The 16,178-nt window shown below is 36.9% G+C and overlaps 1 protein-coding gene across 1 annotated transcript in view; it reads left to right on the forward strand.

Annotated features, from left to right (window-relative positions):
* The first annotated feature begins 8,691 nt into the window (after nucleotides 1-8,691).
* Nucleotides 8,692-16,178, forward strand: part of Irbp (Inverted repeat-binding protein) — a 252,925-nt gene continuing 245,438 nt past the window's right edge. Inside the window, exon 1 of the mRNA XM_090393723.1 lies at nucleotides 8,692-8,989. The gene's annotated coding sequence lies outside the window, so the exon portion shown is untranslated. The remainder of the gene's footprint in view (nucleotides 8,990-16,178) is intronic.

Genomic DNA, 16,178 nt, shown 5'->3' on the forward strand with positions numbered 1-16,178 from the left:
ACAAAACGAGACCCTCCACTTGGACCGCGATCAAAACAGACATTATGGTTCCCAACCATAAAAGAAGCAGAACTTCTCTCAGCAATACATCAAATCAAACCAAATAAAGGCCCAGGAATAGATGGTATCAGACCTAAAGATATAAAGCAACATGCAACTAGGTTAAGTCCTATCCTACTAAAACTAATAAATAAAATATTTAAAACAGAACAGATACCAAGTATGCTAAAGACCGCCATAATTACACCCATATACAAACAAGGAAAAAGAAATTTAATCAGCAATTACAGACCCATAGCAACAATACCAATATACAATCAAATTATGGAGCGGATCATACTGAAGAAACTCACAGCATACACTGAGATCTTTAATATTATCCCCAAAACACAATTTGGTTTTCAGAAAAATAAGGGAACAACATCTCTATTGGAAGACTTTACAGACGTAATTAATACCGCCTTAGACAAAAACAAAATAGCCATGGTAGTCTTTATAGATCTAACCAAAGCATTCGATACACTTACACATCAAACCTTGTTAGAAAAGCTGAGGCATGTTGGAATAGACGGGCCTCTTCACAGGTGGTTTACAAACTACCTCCAAAATAGAAAGCATATCACACGTATCGGATCAAACCGAAGCAGAGAGCTACCAGTAACCTGTGGAGTGCCACAGGGAGCTGTACTCTCCCCAACTCTCTTCAACATTTACACGCACGATATTATTCAGTTACCACTCAAAGGTAAGATATTCCAGTACGCAGACGATACAGCAATAATATCCATCCATAATAACGCAAGCATAGCCCAAACAAATATGCAACATGATATAAATCTGATGATAGACTGGCTCACGAAAAACTCCATACACCTAAACTCAGAAAAGACAAAATTAATGATATTCAGAAATCCACTGACTCGACCAGTTGATAACAAATATATAACCATCCAACATCCATTTCCAACACAAAAAACACCCAGAACAGCAAAACCACTACAATCACTCAGGTTGAAACAATACGATACCTTGGAATTTACCTCGATGCAGATATGAACTGGAATAGCCATATAAAACATCTACACAACAAACTCCGAACAATAAGTGGCAAACTCTACAGATTAAAAGACATAGTTCCCATACGCCTAAAAACACTAATATACAAAGCACTATGCCAAAATATACTAAGATACGCTATAACAACGTATGCTTTCTGTGCACCCTACAAATTAAATAGATTAATGTCGCTACAGTACAAAATGACAAAACTGATCTTTGGGAACAAAGAGAAAATCACGACCTTATAAACATTGCAATGGCAGAACACAAAATACAGCAAAACATTTATGTCACTATGCAGCCTTGCTAAAACATTATTTCGATGCCAACAACAGGACAGTTAGAAATACATACCGTATAACAAGACCTCAGACTACTAATTATATCACATATAATTAGTAGCGTCTCCGTAGCGCAATTGGAAGAACGACGGTACATTGCGCCCTTCGATTGGAATAGGCCTAAGTTCGATTCTCGTCGCGACGGGAGGAATCTTTATCTGGTCGATTTCAATTCGAAGGTGAGTTAGCCGATCTCATACGGAGGTAGCAGGGTTTTTTCTCCCGGAAACTCGGGTTTTTCATCCCGCATACATACAAATCGGCCCTTCAGAACACACGCAATTTACAGACAAAAATTACTAGTTGTGGTGGTGTTGGAGGTGGGCGGTAGATGGCGTTGATGGAGATGATTCGTAGTAGCGGTTAGGTGTAGAGACAGTTGTAGATGTCCTCCCACGATGAGTCTTCGGACTCCTTGGAGGTATCAGGAATAATAATAATAATAATAATAATAAATACAATATTCACTACGGAAAGGCCACGCGAAACTTCTACATCCCAGACATGATAAACAAATTACCTTTTGAATACAGAAACCTTACAAACTACAATAGCCTGAAAACAGCTCTAAGGACATACTACGAACAAGAAACACGCACCCAAAATACCATACAAACTTAATGAAACACAATATATTCGCTCAGGCTTCCAGTTCAGCGACGCATCAGTACATTCCAATTTATTGTGTGTGTGGGGGGGGGGGTGCGCGTGTGTGTGTGTGCGTGTGCGTGTGCGTGTGAGTGCGCGCGCACGAATTTCTCAATCATAGATTCCGTAGCATCCTAACACAGCAAAAAAAAAGAAAAAAAAAAACATAATAACCAACTGGTGTCATCCTCAGATAAGCTTACATTTAAGCTTCGAGGATGAAAGGGAAAAAAATTAGTTCTCATCCAAGATGTATCATATGTAACCAAATGCATGTAATGTACGTATCATAAGAAAACCAATGTATGTATTATATGTAAACCAATGTACGTAATGTAAATATCACATGTAAACCAATGTACGTAATGTAAATATCACATGTAAACAAATGTAAGTAATGTATCATATGTAAACAAATGAATGTAATGTATATAATAATTGTAACAAATGTATGTAATGTATATAATAACTGTAACAAATATATGCAATGTAAAAAAAATATATTTTAAAAGTAAATAATTTATTATTTTAAATAATAAATAATTGTGAAAATAAAGACACATAATATTCAGATTGCATATGTGTAAATACTGTTGTATAATCACACCTTTTCAAACTTGAAAAAAAAAAAAGTAAACCACAACATGTAATATTATACAACTTATGTAAATCTGAACAATATAATTGTAAATTATCATTATGATTGTTATATAAAATACAGTTATCATCATTACTATTTAAATCTCATTATATGTAGCACAAAGTGCTGAACCTTGTAAAATAATATACTGAATAGATGATCATTGTACATATGTAATTATATATGTACATTGTACATTGTACATATTTGAAAGAACAATAAAAAAATTATTATTATTATTATTATTATTATTATTATTATTATTATTATTATTTTAACGGTGTCTCCATGTAGTCAAAAGACTCATCGCGGGAGACCCGACATTGACACACTAACCATTATTTACACAATACCTGTCATACCTCTCCTTAAATTCATTCACAGTTGAAGCATTCACAACCACCTCTGGCAAAAGCATTCCACCCATTCACAACCCTCCAAGTAAAAAATCTAGTCCTAACACCCTTGTTTACCACACTCTTACACAATCTCCAGGGATGGCCCCTCGTTCTCTCACATCCTGCATGGTCTTAAGAATATCATCAGTATCAAACCTGTAAAATCCCTTTAACAATTTAAATACCTCTACCATATCTCCTTTCCTACGTCTATCAGCTAGTTTTTGGAGCCCACAGATCATCAATCTATCCTCATAGGGAACATCCCACAGAAGACCTGCAACAATCTTTGTAACCAGCCTCTGAATCCTCTCCACCACTTCCGTATCACCAAGAAATCCTGGCCACCAGATCTATGCACAATAGTCCAAATGCGGCCTTAATAATGCCTTATAGAGTGGAACAATAACTTCCCTGTCCCTGCTTGTTAGTGTGTTCCTCAACAACCACGTAATTTGATGTGATATTTTGGCAATCATAATGTATTGGCGATCACTGCAGATGCTCAGTCATAGGTCGTATGCAAAAATCATCTACTCAAGTCGTCCTCCGCAAGATTAAATCATGAGTGCTCGTCCCCACCCCAAGATTAAATCCTGGGTGCGCCACTGGATAGAGCTGTGTAAAATCGATAGAATACATTTGAATGAATTTGACGCGAACATATGGAGAAATTTTTGCACAAAGAGAAAATGACAAAGTGAATGTAAGATCTGAGGAAGCAAGGATTGTTGTGAACGAGGAGAAGCGTAAATTGGGCAAGTTTATGAATGGACACCTAAGTGGTACTAGTGAAGAGAATGAGGGAGAAGGAACACAGAGTGTACATGGAGACATTATGTGAGAAGTGTAGATGATGGTTTCAAGAGATGATTTGTGAGTGCGAAAGAAAGGATTACGACAGTCAAGGTTGTAACAGTGATATTTAGGTTTGGGAGGGTGTATTATCAGCGATGGTAGCCAAAAGAACGGGGAGAGTGTGGCGGAGTTATATCCAAGAAGTGGGGTCAGAGGGACTTCTTATAGAAACAGAAATGAGTTAGTGAGCATGCTTACAAATGCTAGAAATATTCAAACAAGCTGAAATGAAATCGTACCATTGAAAGAATACGTTCCTCCAAAAAATGTTGTTATATTTAAGACAGTTGAATGTGAATGACATTCTGACAGGAACAGAGATAGATGTGTAGTCTTTCGTGAAGTCAGACAAGGCAAAAAGAAGGAGTGCTATCGATGATGGTAGAGGAGTTGTGTCCATCTAGGGTGAAGATGCAAGGAGGCAAATACTGACAGTAGTTTTGAAGCAGTATGGTGCGAAGTGGAAGTCGACAGCATGAAATGTTTAGTAGGGTGCTGATATAGACCTGGTAATGAAGAAGGCAGTGAGAAAGAAATGTTTAGCAAAGTGGTCTGGCTAATAAGAAAAGGTGAACATTATGGGCGATTTCAATTATGATAATGTAGCCTGGAATGAACGGACTAGGAACCAAAGAACAAGTACCTTATGTAGTACTCAATAGAAGGCACACATGGATCGACGGTTTTAGATTTGATTATCTCATTAGAAGATATTATTGTAAATGAAGTGTGATATCTTGCTGCCGTTTGTGAAAGTGACCATAAAGTTATCACATGGGTGATAACTTCATGGTCACTTGATAACTTCATAATGTGTTAACCAAGTGATAACTTCATGGTCATCACTTTCACAAATTTATGATATGGCCAGTCATAAATTTTGTGAGAACAGGTTATATGTGAAACTATAACGGGAGGGGGGGGTATTTTGATAAACTCAGGAGGCGGTTTGCAGCGATATCATGGAATGAGGAATTGCATAGAAAAGAAATCGATGGTGCTTGATCTCTACTCAAGAAATATCTGACAAAGGCAATGAGTATATTTTAAACTCAGTGGAATAAATAAGGTAGGTGTAAAATGGATGAAAAGAGGTATGCAATTCTCAAGAAAAGGGCATTGTGGAGCAGCATAAGATGAGTGACGATAATCAGTTACATGAGGAGCACAAAGAACAAGCCATGAAAGTTACTCACTTAGGAAGGGCAACAAAAGCATAATATGATGAGCAATTAGTAAATGAGGCCAAATGAAATCGTAGGATTTCAATTGATATATGGCCAGTAGACGGAAGAATGTTTATTGGAGGATGATGTTGGTCAGTGATAATGGGAGAATGATAAACACTGAGGATGATATTATTATTATTATTATTATTATTATTACGTGACACCTCCAGGGAGTCCAAGGTCTCATCGTGAGAAGGCACACCACTTCACTTTGCTAATTGCATCTCATCCTCTCCACCACTACTTAATTCTCCAACTACGACACTACTGTCATCAACGCCATCTGTCGCCCATTATCACCAACAGTATTTTTTGTCTGTAAATTGCGTGTATTCTGAAGGCCGATTTGTCTGTACGCGGGATGAAAAACCCGAGTTTCTGGGAGAAAAAACCTTGCTACCGCCGTACATGTTAACCACTTTGTCAACCAGGCCGGCTAGGCTGGTAGCCGGTCTGATTGGCCGAGTGATTAGCTCGCTCTCCAGCCAAGAGGCTGGGGGTTCGAATTCTGCCGTGGGCATGGATGTTTTTGATTGCTCTACAAACTTTGTGTGGAAAGGGAATCTGCGACCCTACCACTTAGCAGAAGAGATCATTGCCAAAACCATGTGAGGTACGGCAGTGACCATACAGCGTCTATGGACATCAAATGTAAATTTTTTTTTTCAGCCGTATGAGGTCGGCTAACTCACCTTCAACTGAAAAAGCACATATAAGGATTTCCCTCGTCGCGACGAGAATCGAACCTAGGTCTTTTCCAATCGAATGGTGCAATGCTCCGCTGTTCTTCCAATTGCGCTATGGCGTCTATTAGTATTGAGCAGTTCATTAAAGTATACCATCCTTGATTGTGACATAACACAGAACTTCAGAGCAGTGGGAATGGGGGAGCGACCATTGAGCAAGAGGTACTTGAGAAATTTAGTAAACTTGATGTTAACAAGGCAATGGGGTTTAATGGCTTACTGCCGCGTGTCTTGCTCTTAATTTCCTGGAAGGGAGTTAATAACTTTCTCTGGAAAGCAACTAACAACAGCTTTAACTTATATTTTTAATATGAGTGTTAAATTATCCCATGTTTCAAAGGAGTAGTGGAAGGGTGGCAAAATTGTTCTGCTTCATAAAGGGGGTGATAAGACTGTGGAATCGAATTATTGGCTAATCAGCTTGTCTGGAGTTGTGGGTAATGGTAATGTGTTAGATGAGCTAGTGAGGATTCAGAACTAGGTTCAGAGAATTCACTTTAATGGACAGCTTGGGTTTGCTAAATGAAGATCTTGCATTAGCAGTCTACTTACTTATTGTAACAAGGCGATAAATACATTGGACAAGGGGGATGCATATACAGTAGTATATTTAGATTTTGCAAAAGACTTTCGATAGTTTGTATATGACAAACTAGTAATTACATCGGAACAGTTGGACAGTAGATTTGTTCGTTGAATTGGATATCAGTGCCTGATCGGTATCAGCAGGTTATGCATGGGGAGTGATATCACAAAGAATGAAATTACTAGTTGTTTGCCCCATGGGTATGTTTTTTGGGCATTGTTGTTTAATTTGTATGTAAATGACATTATCAAAGTAATTATTTGTAATATACAATTGCCAAAGTTGGGAAGAGTTATGAGAAGTATTGTAGAACAGATTTTGTAGTTTTGCAAGAGGGCCTAAATAGATTATCTGAATGCGGTAGAGTATGGAAATGTCAGTTTAATGTAGCAAAAGTGTAAGGTTTTAAACTTTAAAAAACAAAATAGAATGCAGGGTATAGGATTGGTGGGGATATTTTACAGGAAGCAGAGGATATGAAAGTTCTGGTGGTGATTGTGGATAGGGATTTGAAATTTCGTGGAGATTTTACTAAAATTGTGACTACAACACAGCGAGTTATGGGAATTATGTGGACACTGACGTGTAGAAGTAAAGATATTATGATTCTATTGTAGTGGGATTTGATCAGACTACATATGGATAACTGTGCACAGATTTCGCCTGGTTTTCAGAAAGATACTGAGTTGTTGTAGATGATTCAGAGTCGATTCACTACGTTAGTTTTTGGTCTCTGGAAAGTGGAACATGAGGATATATATTGAGGGAATGCAAATTACAAAGCCTAGTGGATAGAAGGAAGAGGGGAGACATGATCGAGACGTATAAGTTGGTAAGGGATAATTGCGACATTAACGTGAATGAGATTTTTCATAAAATATCTGGAGACATGAGGGGGGAACATGAGGTCATCCCTGAAAGCCGTATAAGACGACGAGTAGTGGATTTTTTCATGGGGAGTGGTGGATGATTGAAATGCATTGCGTGAGAGTGTTGAGTGGAGAGACAGCGAATGCATTTATGTCAAAGTATAATGAGCTGTGCATGTGACAGTGGTCAGTTACGCACTCAGGGTTTAATCTTGGGGGAGGGGACCGAGTTGAATAGACGATTTGAGAATACACACTACGCATCGCATACGACTTATGACTGAGCATCTGCAGTGATCGCTAATTCATAAATAGTATAGAAATAGAAAACACGACACAACATAAATAAAAAATATGAATTTTATTAATTAGGAAAAGATTTTTGGAAAATATTCTAGTGTTTTTTTTCCTTTTTTCTTTTAGAGGGCCAGGATCCTTCCCTCCCCCCTCTGGGTGTGCCACTGACGGTACCTCCCGTGATGAGTCTCTTGCCTCCATGGAGATCTGTTGATAATAATAATAATAATAATAATAATAATAATAATAATAATAATAATAATAATAAAACTTTAAAAAGTCTCAACTTCTAAATTCATTTAAGAGAATTTATTTTTTATTCTTATAATAAAATGTTTTTATTGTGTTCAAGTACAGAAATAATAAAAATGAACAATTATTAATTTTGTATTAATAAGGCACCCTCTTTCCAATTTGTAAACCATTCTCATGAAACCGAAAAAAAAGCCTTGTTTTAAAATTAGTGTAGCTAAATTATGAATACCCATATTACTTGTAAAATCAACCTTAAAACCTCTCAATTTCTAGACTTGATGATATTAATGAATATTTATTAAATATCATATTAGTATTTCAAGATATATATATATATATATATATATATATATATATATATATATAAATTTCAATATATATATTGAAATACTTTAATTTCCTTTATATATATATATATATATATATATATATATATATATATATATATATATATATATATATATATATATATATATATATATATTGAATAGTATTATACACGTTTTTTTTTTTTTTACGCATCTCATTTTTTTTTACTTTCTAGAAAGAAGGGATAGCTACCTTTATATTTATGTTTATTTAGTCTAACTGAAGTTTTTATTTTAACTATTCCACAAACATAACAAATAATAAAGTAATTCAAAAATTATGAATTTTCTTCGAGTTATCCTACCTTTATATATATATATATATATTATAGTAGTTGATTTATTTTCCATTTATTTCATTTATTTTCCAAGTGCAAGAAAATATACACATGTTGATCGTCACTACTCGTACTGAACTCCAATTTGAAACCATGGAAAACCAAATGCTTAAAGCGACTGAGCATTGGATACAATTATTTTTTAAGATGGGGAATGTTATTAAAACTGAGGGAACGCTGTCTAGATCGTTAAATGGTGTTCCTGAAATGTGAATGTTTACCGCCAAACTTTAACATGAATGTTAAGAATTGAAAGCTGACATTTTTATTAACTTTATATCCATCATTCACAATTATTTTCAAGTAGCGTTATTTATTAACTGCTTACGAAACGGCAAAGAGGTATTACTGTGAAGGGTAAGTTTACCTGAAATGATGGTCTCATTAATTTTCTCTAACCCTTTTCCTTTAAATGATTACTTTAAATCATCTGATTATTCATATCTTTCAGATAATACATCGTTTAAGAACCTGCATTAAACTTGTTCACTTGTATATGGTTTTTATATACGTATTCTACTGAATATTCAACAAAATTTAAATCTAGCATGGTATAGCACTTCCAGAGAAAATTTGTTTAAAGTATTATCACTGATAAATTATTTTTGATGCGGCTATTTTACTACTAACCCGAACTAAATTTTACATTGTATCGACGTCAAGTAACAATTGTGGCGCTTTGAATGATGCATCCAGCGTATATTGATATTCGCATTTATTCGTTATTCAGGCTATTCTCACGTTGGATTTATATATTCCCCTTTTTTAGTTAGCATTTGCAGAAGCACTTTTATTTAAACGAAATTTGTTTTGTTAGTATCAAGTTGCCTAGTGAATATGTAAGCTGGCTGCCGATGTTAAGTCGTGATTGAGTGCCACTTACTGAATGCATTGTTATTATTTACAAACACTTCCTGGAGTCTAGATGATTCTACATACACACTCATACATAGATGATTTTACACACACTCATACATAGATGATTTTACACACACTCATACATACATGATTTTACACACACACATACATATACGTACATACATGATTTTACATACACACATATATGTACATGCATGATTTTACATACACACATATACATACATACATGATTTTACAAGCGCGCGCACAAACACACATAAATAAATACACACACACACACGTATTTGTAGAATCATGTGTAAAATCGTCTCGACTCCAGGAAGTGTTTGTAAATAATAACAATACATTCATGAAGTGGCACTACTAACTCCCGCCTTATATGGGCAACCGGTTTACATATAATCCACTAGCCAATTTTAATACTAATAACATAACAAATTTCGTTATGTATGTGTGTAAAATCATGTAGAAATGAATTTTTTTTACGTTAATATTTAACATTTCCAAATTTATAAATAAACAAAAAAAATACAATTAAATATTTAAGCAGTATTAAGAATGAATGAATAGTCATTCCATATTTAGAAATCGAAATATTTAGCATTAAAAACGGTTAAAAGTGAGGGGGGGGTTGTTTCAAACCATTATGAAGTTCATAATGGTTTGAAATTGAATGAAGCAAATATTACATTACTGATGTACTGTATATAATAACTGTATTAATCAGTTTATGAATTTCTTTATTATATAATTTCTGTTTACAGTGTGATGATAGAGATGCATTATTTTCTCCAATCTTGGCATGCACATTTATGATAACCTGATAAATATGCATGTAAGACTATTCAAATAAGTAAAACTTTTATTTATGATTCATGTGATGGCATCAGGTAGTTTTAGTAAATTATTAGACGTTTAATGGAAACCTGCACATTAATATAATGCTTTAAATAATGGCTTCACACATATGAGAGAAAACTACATAGAATTTATTACTCCTATATGTTTTGTTCAATGAATGAAATATAAAGGAGCAATGAATTCTATTTAATTTTCTCTTGCATGTGTGCAGCTGTTACTAAAACATCACACTAGTTGTAGTAAAATATTATGTCTAAAAACTTTTCATGAAATTTCTGAAAAAAGAGGGAAGAAAATAGGCTCTTCTATTTTTAAATAGTACAATAAACCAATCAGTATCTCAGCAGTAGTGGTGCAGATTTTGGAAAAGTTGGTTAGGGCTCGCATTCAGAAATGGGTTGACAGAGAATCTGTACTTTGCAGTGAATAGCATGGGTTTACTAAGGGAAGGTCATGTTTTAGCAACTTACTCACATTCTTTAATAATGTTAATGCTGAGTTAGACAATACGTTTGGATTTTGTTAAGGCTTTTGACAGAATACAGCATGGAAGATTGTTCCATAAATTGAAGAATATGGGATTTGATTTTGAGCTGTTGACATAGATAAGAGGATGGCTGACTGACATATCAAAAAGTTGTATATGGGGAGTGTGAATCTGCAAGATTCAAGGTAACCAGTGGTGTACCTCAGTCCTTGGTTCGTTTTTATTCAATCTGTACATTAATGACATTGGGAAGGATTTGACATGCAACACACAGCTGTTTGCTGATGATGCAAAGATAAGTAGGGGTAATCAGCAATGTTGCTGATGTGTAGTACTTCCAGACTGATCTGAATAGGCTGGAATTGTGGCCATGTGAAAATGGCTGTCAGGCCTTACCTAATCACACCAACTTTGGTGTGATTAGGTATCCAATGTCATATTATTTATTATTATTATTACAAAATCTTATATTCAGGAAATGACAATCAAGGAAAAGAAGCAGTAGCCATAGTATTCAACACAAAATGTGAGGCTAATCTAATTGAATGGCAGGCAGTCTCAAGTAGAGTGATGTGGGCTAATATCAGAATGGGCAATTGGACCATGAGACTTATTTGTGCCTATGGTCCCACAGAAGGTTCTACTAAGGGAGAAGTGGAGGAATTTTTTGATGCTTTAGAAAAAGCAACTGACACAATGAAAAAGGAAAAGTTAGTCCTTGTTACAGATCTAAATAGCAGAGTAGGAAATGATTGTCAGACATACAAAAATATTTTGGGAAAATTTGGAGAAAAGATCAAATCTAATAATAATGGCAAATACCTGTTGGATTTCTGCTCAGCACATGGACTGGTTATTACTAACACCATGTTCCAACATAAAAATGTGCACAGATTCACATGGAGAGAAGAAGCAAGGAATAAGAAAAGTCTCATTTACTATGTTATTGTTGATAGTGATGTTTTCTCCCTTGTGCAGGACACCAGAGTGTACAGAGGATTTGAAATTGGAAGTGATCACTATTTAGTCTTGAGCAGGATAAAATGAATTTCATATTGAAAAGAATAACATGTAAGAAAGTTTTAAAGCGAATAAAAGTTGAGCAGCTCTCAGATGTGAACTGTAGACTAAAATACACAAAGATTATTGGAGAAAAAATGAAGGAGTTTGAGAACAGGAACCAAACCTGAGATTCAGTGGCAAGCCTTCAAGAAAACCCTGATTGATTCAGCCAGAGAGGCATGTGGTGAGGTAATTTGCAAGGATAGAAAAATCAAAACTCCATGGTGGACACAGGAAGTTAAAGAGGCAGTGAAGGAAAAGAAGAAAGCATATCAAAAGTTCCTGGCAAATAAGTCAGCTTTTGCTCTTAGAGAATACAGAAACAAATGTAAGAAAGCAAAACACTGTGTAAAACTAGCTAAACAAAAGTCATGGGAGGACTTTGGCAAGAACATAGAAAATAAATATCAAGAGGGTGGTAAGATATTCTGGAGGTTATTGAAGAAGCTTAGAAATGGAGGAAAGAGTGCTGTAAAAGGAGTTAGAGATGATAAAGTTGACATGAAAACGGGAGAAAAAGATATCCTTGAAGTGTGGAGTAATTAATTCCCGTAGACAGGCTTATATATTGGTTATGTATTTCTAAATCACTTAGGGAATTGAACAACGTAGATCCGAATATAAATTAAATTATACTTTAATAAATATTTCCGATATTTCGGCAACGTCATGTTGCCATTTTCAAAAGGAACTTAAATAAAGGCACGTGCACGCAGGCACTACAACACAGTAACTGAGAATAAAGATATGAAGCTATCGTTCTCCTAGAAGTCCTGATGGTGCCCTCTAGTGGACTAAGTAGGTGTTCTTGGCCGTTGGGCTGAAGGTCTGCTGATGTATGCCTCCCAAATTTGGGGCAGTCGCATATAACCAAATTTGTTGAGGTTTGGAGAGTTTCTTTCGGCTGAGGCTGATTCCATAAATAGTCTTTCGAATTTGTATTTGCTACGGTGTATTACTGTAGCTTTCTTCCACCATATTCTGTGGCGTGTATCCAGAGCATGGTCTGCAAGACCAGAATGGCTGTACTTGGGAAACCGGATGTAGTCCTTGTGTTCAGAAATTCTGATATTTGCTGTCCTGCCTGTTTGGCCAAAGTACGACAGTTTACAACTGCAAGGGACCTGGTATACACCAGGTAGGACTAGGGGAAGTGGTTGGTCTTTGGTGAAGCGGATAAGGGATGCCAATTTTCTGTAAGGCCTGTAACAGGAGGTGAGGTCATGTTTTTTTTAAATTTTGGTAATTTTTTCCGAGGTGCCTCGGATGTAGGGAATGGTGATGGATTTAGAGTAATCTTTGTTGTGGAAGGGGGGGGGGGGGTGGCTGTGGTTTGTAGGTTTTAATATTTTTTGGATTTTTCTTTTGGGGGGGGGGGTAGCCACTGGCTGAGAAAGTGTTGAGGATGTGATTTACTTCAGTGTTTAGGGCCATGTCGTTAGAACAGATTAGTTTAGCCCTGTTGTATAGTGTTTTCACCACTCCATATTGTTGTGAGGGGGGGGTCGTTGGTGAATGTATCTGCCTGTATGGGTGAGTTTTCTATAAACTATAGAAAATGAGTTTTCTATGGAACCTTGGTTTTCTAGAAAACCAAGGTTCCATCAGGCTGGCGATTGACTAGTGTGTCTAGGAAAGGGAGGCTGTTGTTTTCCTCTTTTTCCAGGGTGAACTTGATTCTGGCGTGTTGGTTGTTTAAGTGTGTAAGGAAGGAGAGGAGTGTTTCAGAGCCATGTGGCCAAATAGCATACACATCATCAACGTAGCGAAGCCATATGGTTGGTTTTTGTGGGGCAGAGGCTAAGGCTTTTTCTTCAAAGGTCTCCATAAAGAAATTGGCCAAGGGTGGGAGAGTGGTGAACCTATGGCTGTCCCCGCTATTTGTTTGTAGAATTTCCATGCAGTGTTTGCCAGGAGGAACAATAGAAAGGGTGGCTATGGCAATTAAGAGAGGTGAAAGGGTGGATGAGATGATTGTGATGGTAGGAACGAATGACTTGAGTGGTAATGTAAGTCAGGCAGCGAGAGATGTAAGGTTTTTGCTTGAGACTGTACGGAAGAAGACAGAGAGAGGAAAAATAGTGTGTGTGTTGCCTAGGTATGATAATGATGAGCTGAGCAGAAGAGCAGTGATATTGAATGGCATAATAGTAAGAATGTGTGACAAGAGAGGACTGGTATATGTGGATGCTTGGAGTGCATTTGAGGAAAGAGAGGAATTGTATGCGAGAGACCGTTTACATTTGAATGAGGAAGGACGTAGGCATCTGGAGAGATTGCTGTTCTGAAAGAGTCAGTGTGTCCCAGGGAGGATGATAGCAGGGGTGGCCTCTTGTGGGAATGGATACTTGGGAGAAGGGAGACGATGTCAGGTAACACTGAGCCCAGTGAAGTCTAGAAGGGATAATGCTTGGTATAGAAACAATGGCATTTATATGCTTTATACTAATGCCAGGAGTATCCGGAATAAGGGAGAGGAATTGGTGGTGCAGATAGCATCAGCCTGGCCAAAAATTATTGGGATCACTGAGACGTGGTTGACAGAAGGGGATATAATAACAGGAATAGAAGTCGCTGGGTATAGCATTTTTCGTCAGGATAGGAGGGGAAAGCGTGGTGGTGGGGTACTGCTTATGATAAGTGATGACCTATGTCCTCTAAGAGAGGAGGCTTCGGAAGGAAGTGAGACAAATGATTTTGAGAGCATATGGTGTGAGGTAGAGGTAGGCAAGACAGGATATTTAGTGGGGTGTTGCTACAGACCCAGGAGCACGGAGGATGGGGACCAGGAGATGTTTAGACAGCTAAGTTTGGCAAGTGCAAGAAGAATGATTGTTATGGGAGATTTTAACTACAGTAGTATAAAATGGAGAGAGGAAGATACATGTAGCAGTAGTGGAATGGAATTTCTAGAATTCTTGAGGGACAAATGTCTTAGGCAACATGTAACAGAGGAAACAAGAGGTTCAAGAGTTTTAGATTTGGTTATAGCATCAGAAGAGTTGATAATAACTGAGATGACATCTCTCCCACCAGTTGGAGAGAGTGACCATATGGTTTTGACTTGGAAAATGAATAGACATGCAGGAGTATCAAAGAGACAGGAACTTATGTGGAATTACAATGCAGGTGATTATAATAGTCTTAGACGTCAACTTCGCGAAGTTTCATGGAGGGAGGAATTGGAAGGCCGGGATATCGTTAGTGCGTGGGAAATTGTGAAAGAATATTTGTTAGCAGCAATGGTAAGTTGTATACCACGAGTGAAGAAGAGGACACAATTTGGAGTAAAGTGGATGACAAACAATATTAAACAGGAATTGCATGTGGAAAAGAGGCTATGGAAGAGATGTAAGGAGACAGGTGAAAAGAGGATGCGTGAAGAATATAAGACACAGGCCAGAAGAGTGACTAGTGTGGTAAGGAAAGCGAAACTGGAATATGAGAGGAGATTGGCTGTAAGATCCAAAGAAAATCCTAGGGAATTTTTTAGTTATGTGGCCAGTAGGAGGAGAAATGACTGTGGAAGAATGATATTGTGGGATAAAAATGGGAATAGAGTGACTGATACAGAGGACATAGTGGAATTGTTTAATGACCACTTTATTGGAGTATTTCATCCTGGAGGAGTCGGTTTTAATGCTAGAGGGATAGGGCAGGTTCAAGGTTTAGAGATACAGGAGGAGAGTGTGTTTCAGATACTGAGAACTCTGGATGTCATTAAAGCTTTTGGACTGGATGGTATTTCACCACGAGTTTTGAGAGAATGTGCTAGGGAACTGACAGTGCCTTTCACCTGGCTTTTCAATGAAAGTCTGGCTTCGGCAAAGGTGCCCAAGGAATGGAAGGAAGGTAAGATAGTGCCATTGCATAAGGGTGGTAACAGACTGGAAGTGTCTAATTATAGACCAGTCTGTGTGTCATCAGTAGTTGTCAAAATCTTGGAGAAAGTAGTGAGAAACCGTATACAGCACTGGGCAGATGAGGGTAATGTTATCTGTGAGAGTCAACATGGATTTGTGAAAGGGCGCTCTTGTTTTAGCAATATGCTAGCCTTTTATAATACAGTTACAAGAACATTAGATGAGGGGAAAGGCATATACTGCAATTTTCTTAGACTTAGCAAAAGGCATTTGACAGGGTTCCACATGATAAGCTGATATTTAAGTTGCAACACATGGGTCTGGATGTCAGATTGGTCAACTGGATTCAGGATTGGCTGTCTGATAGGTATCAGAGAGTTGTGTATGGTGGAGC

This window comes from Typopeltis vanoorti, chromosome 6, assembly GCF_054136105.1.
Source record: "Typopeltis vanoorti isolate ZY-2024b chromosome 6, IOZ_Tvanoo_1.0, whole genome shotgun sequence".
NCBI classification, from domain to species: Eukaryota; Metazoa; Arthropoda; class Arachnida; order Uropygi; family Thelyphonidae; genus Typopeltis; species Typopeltis vanoorti.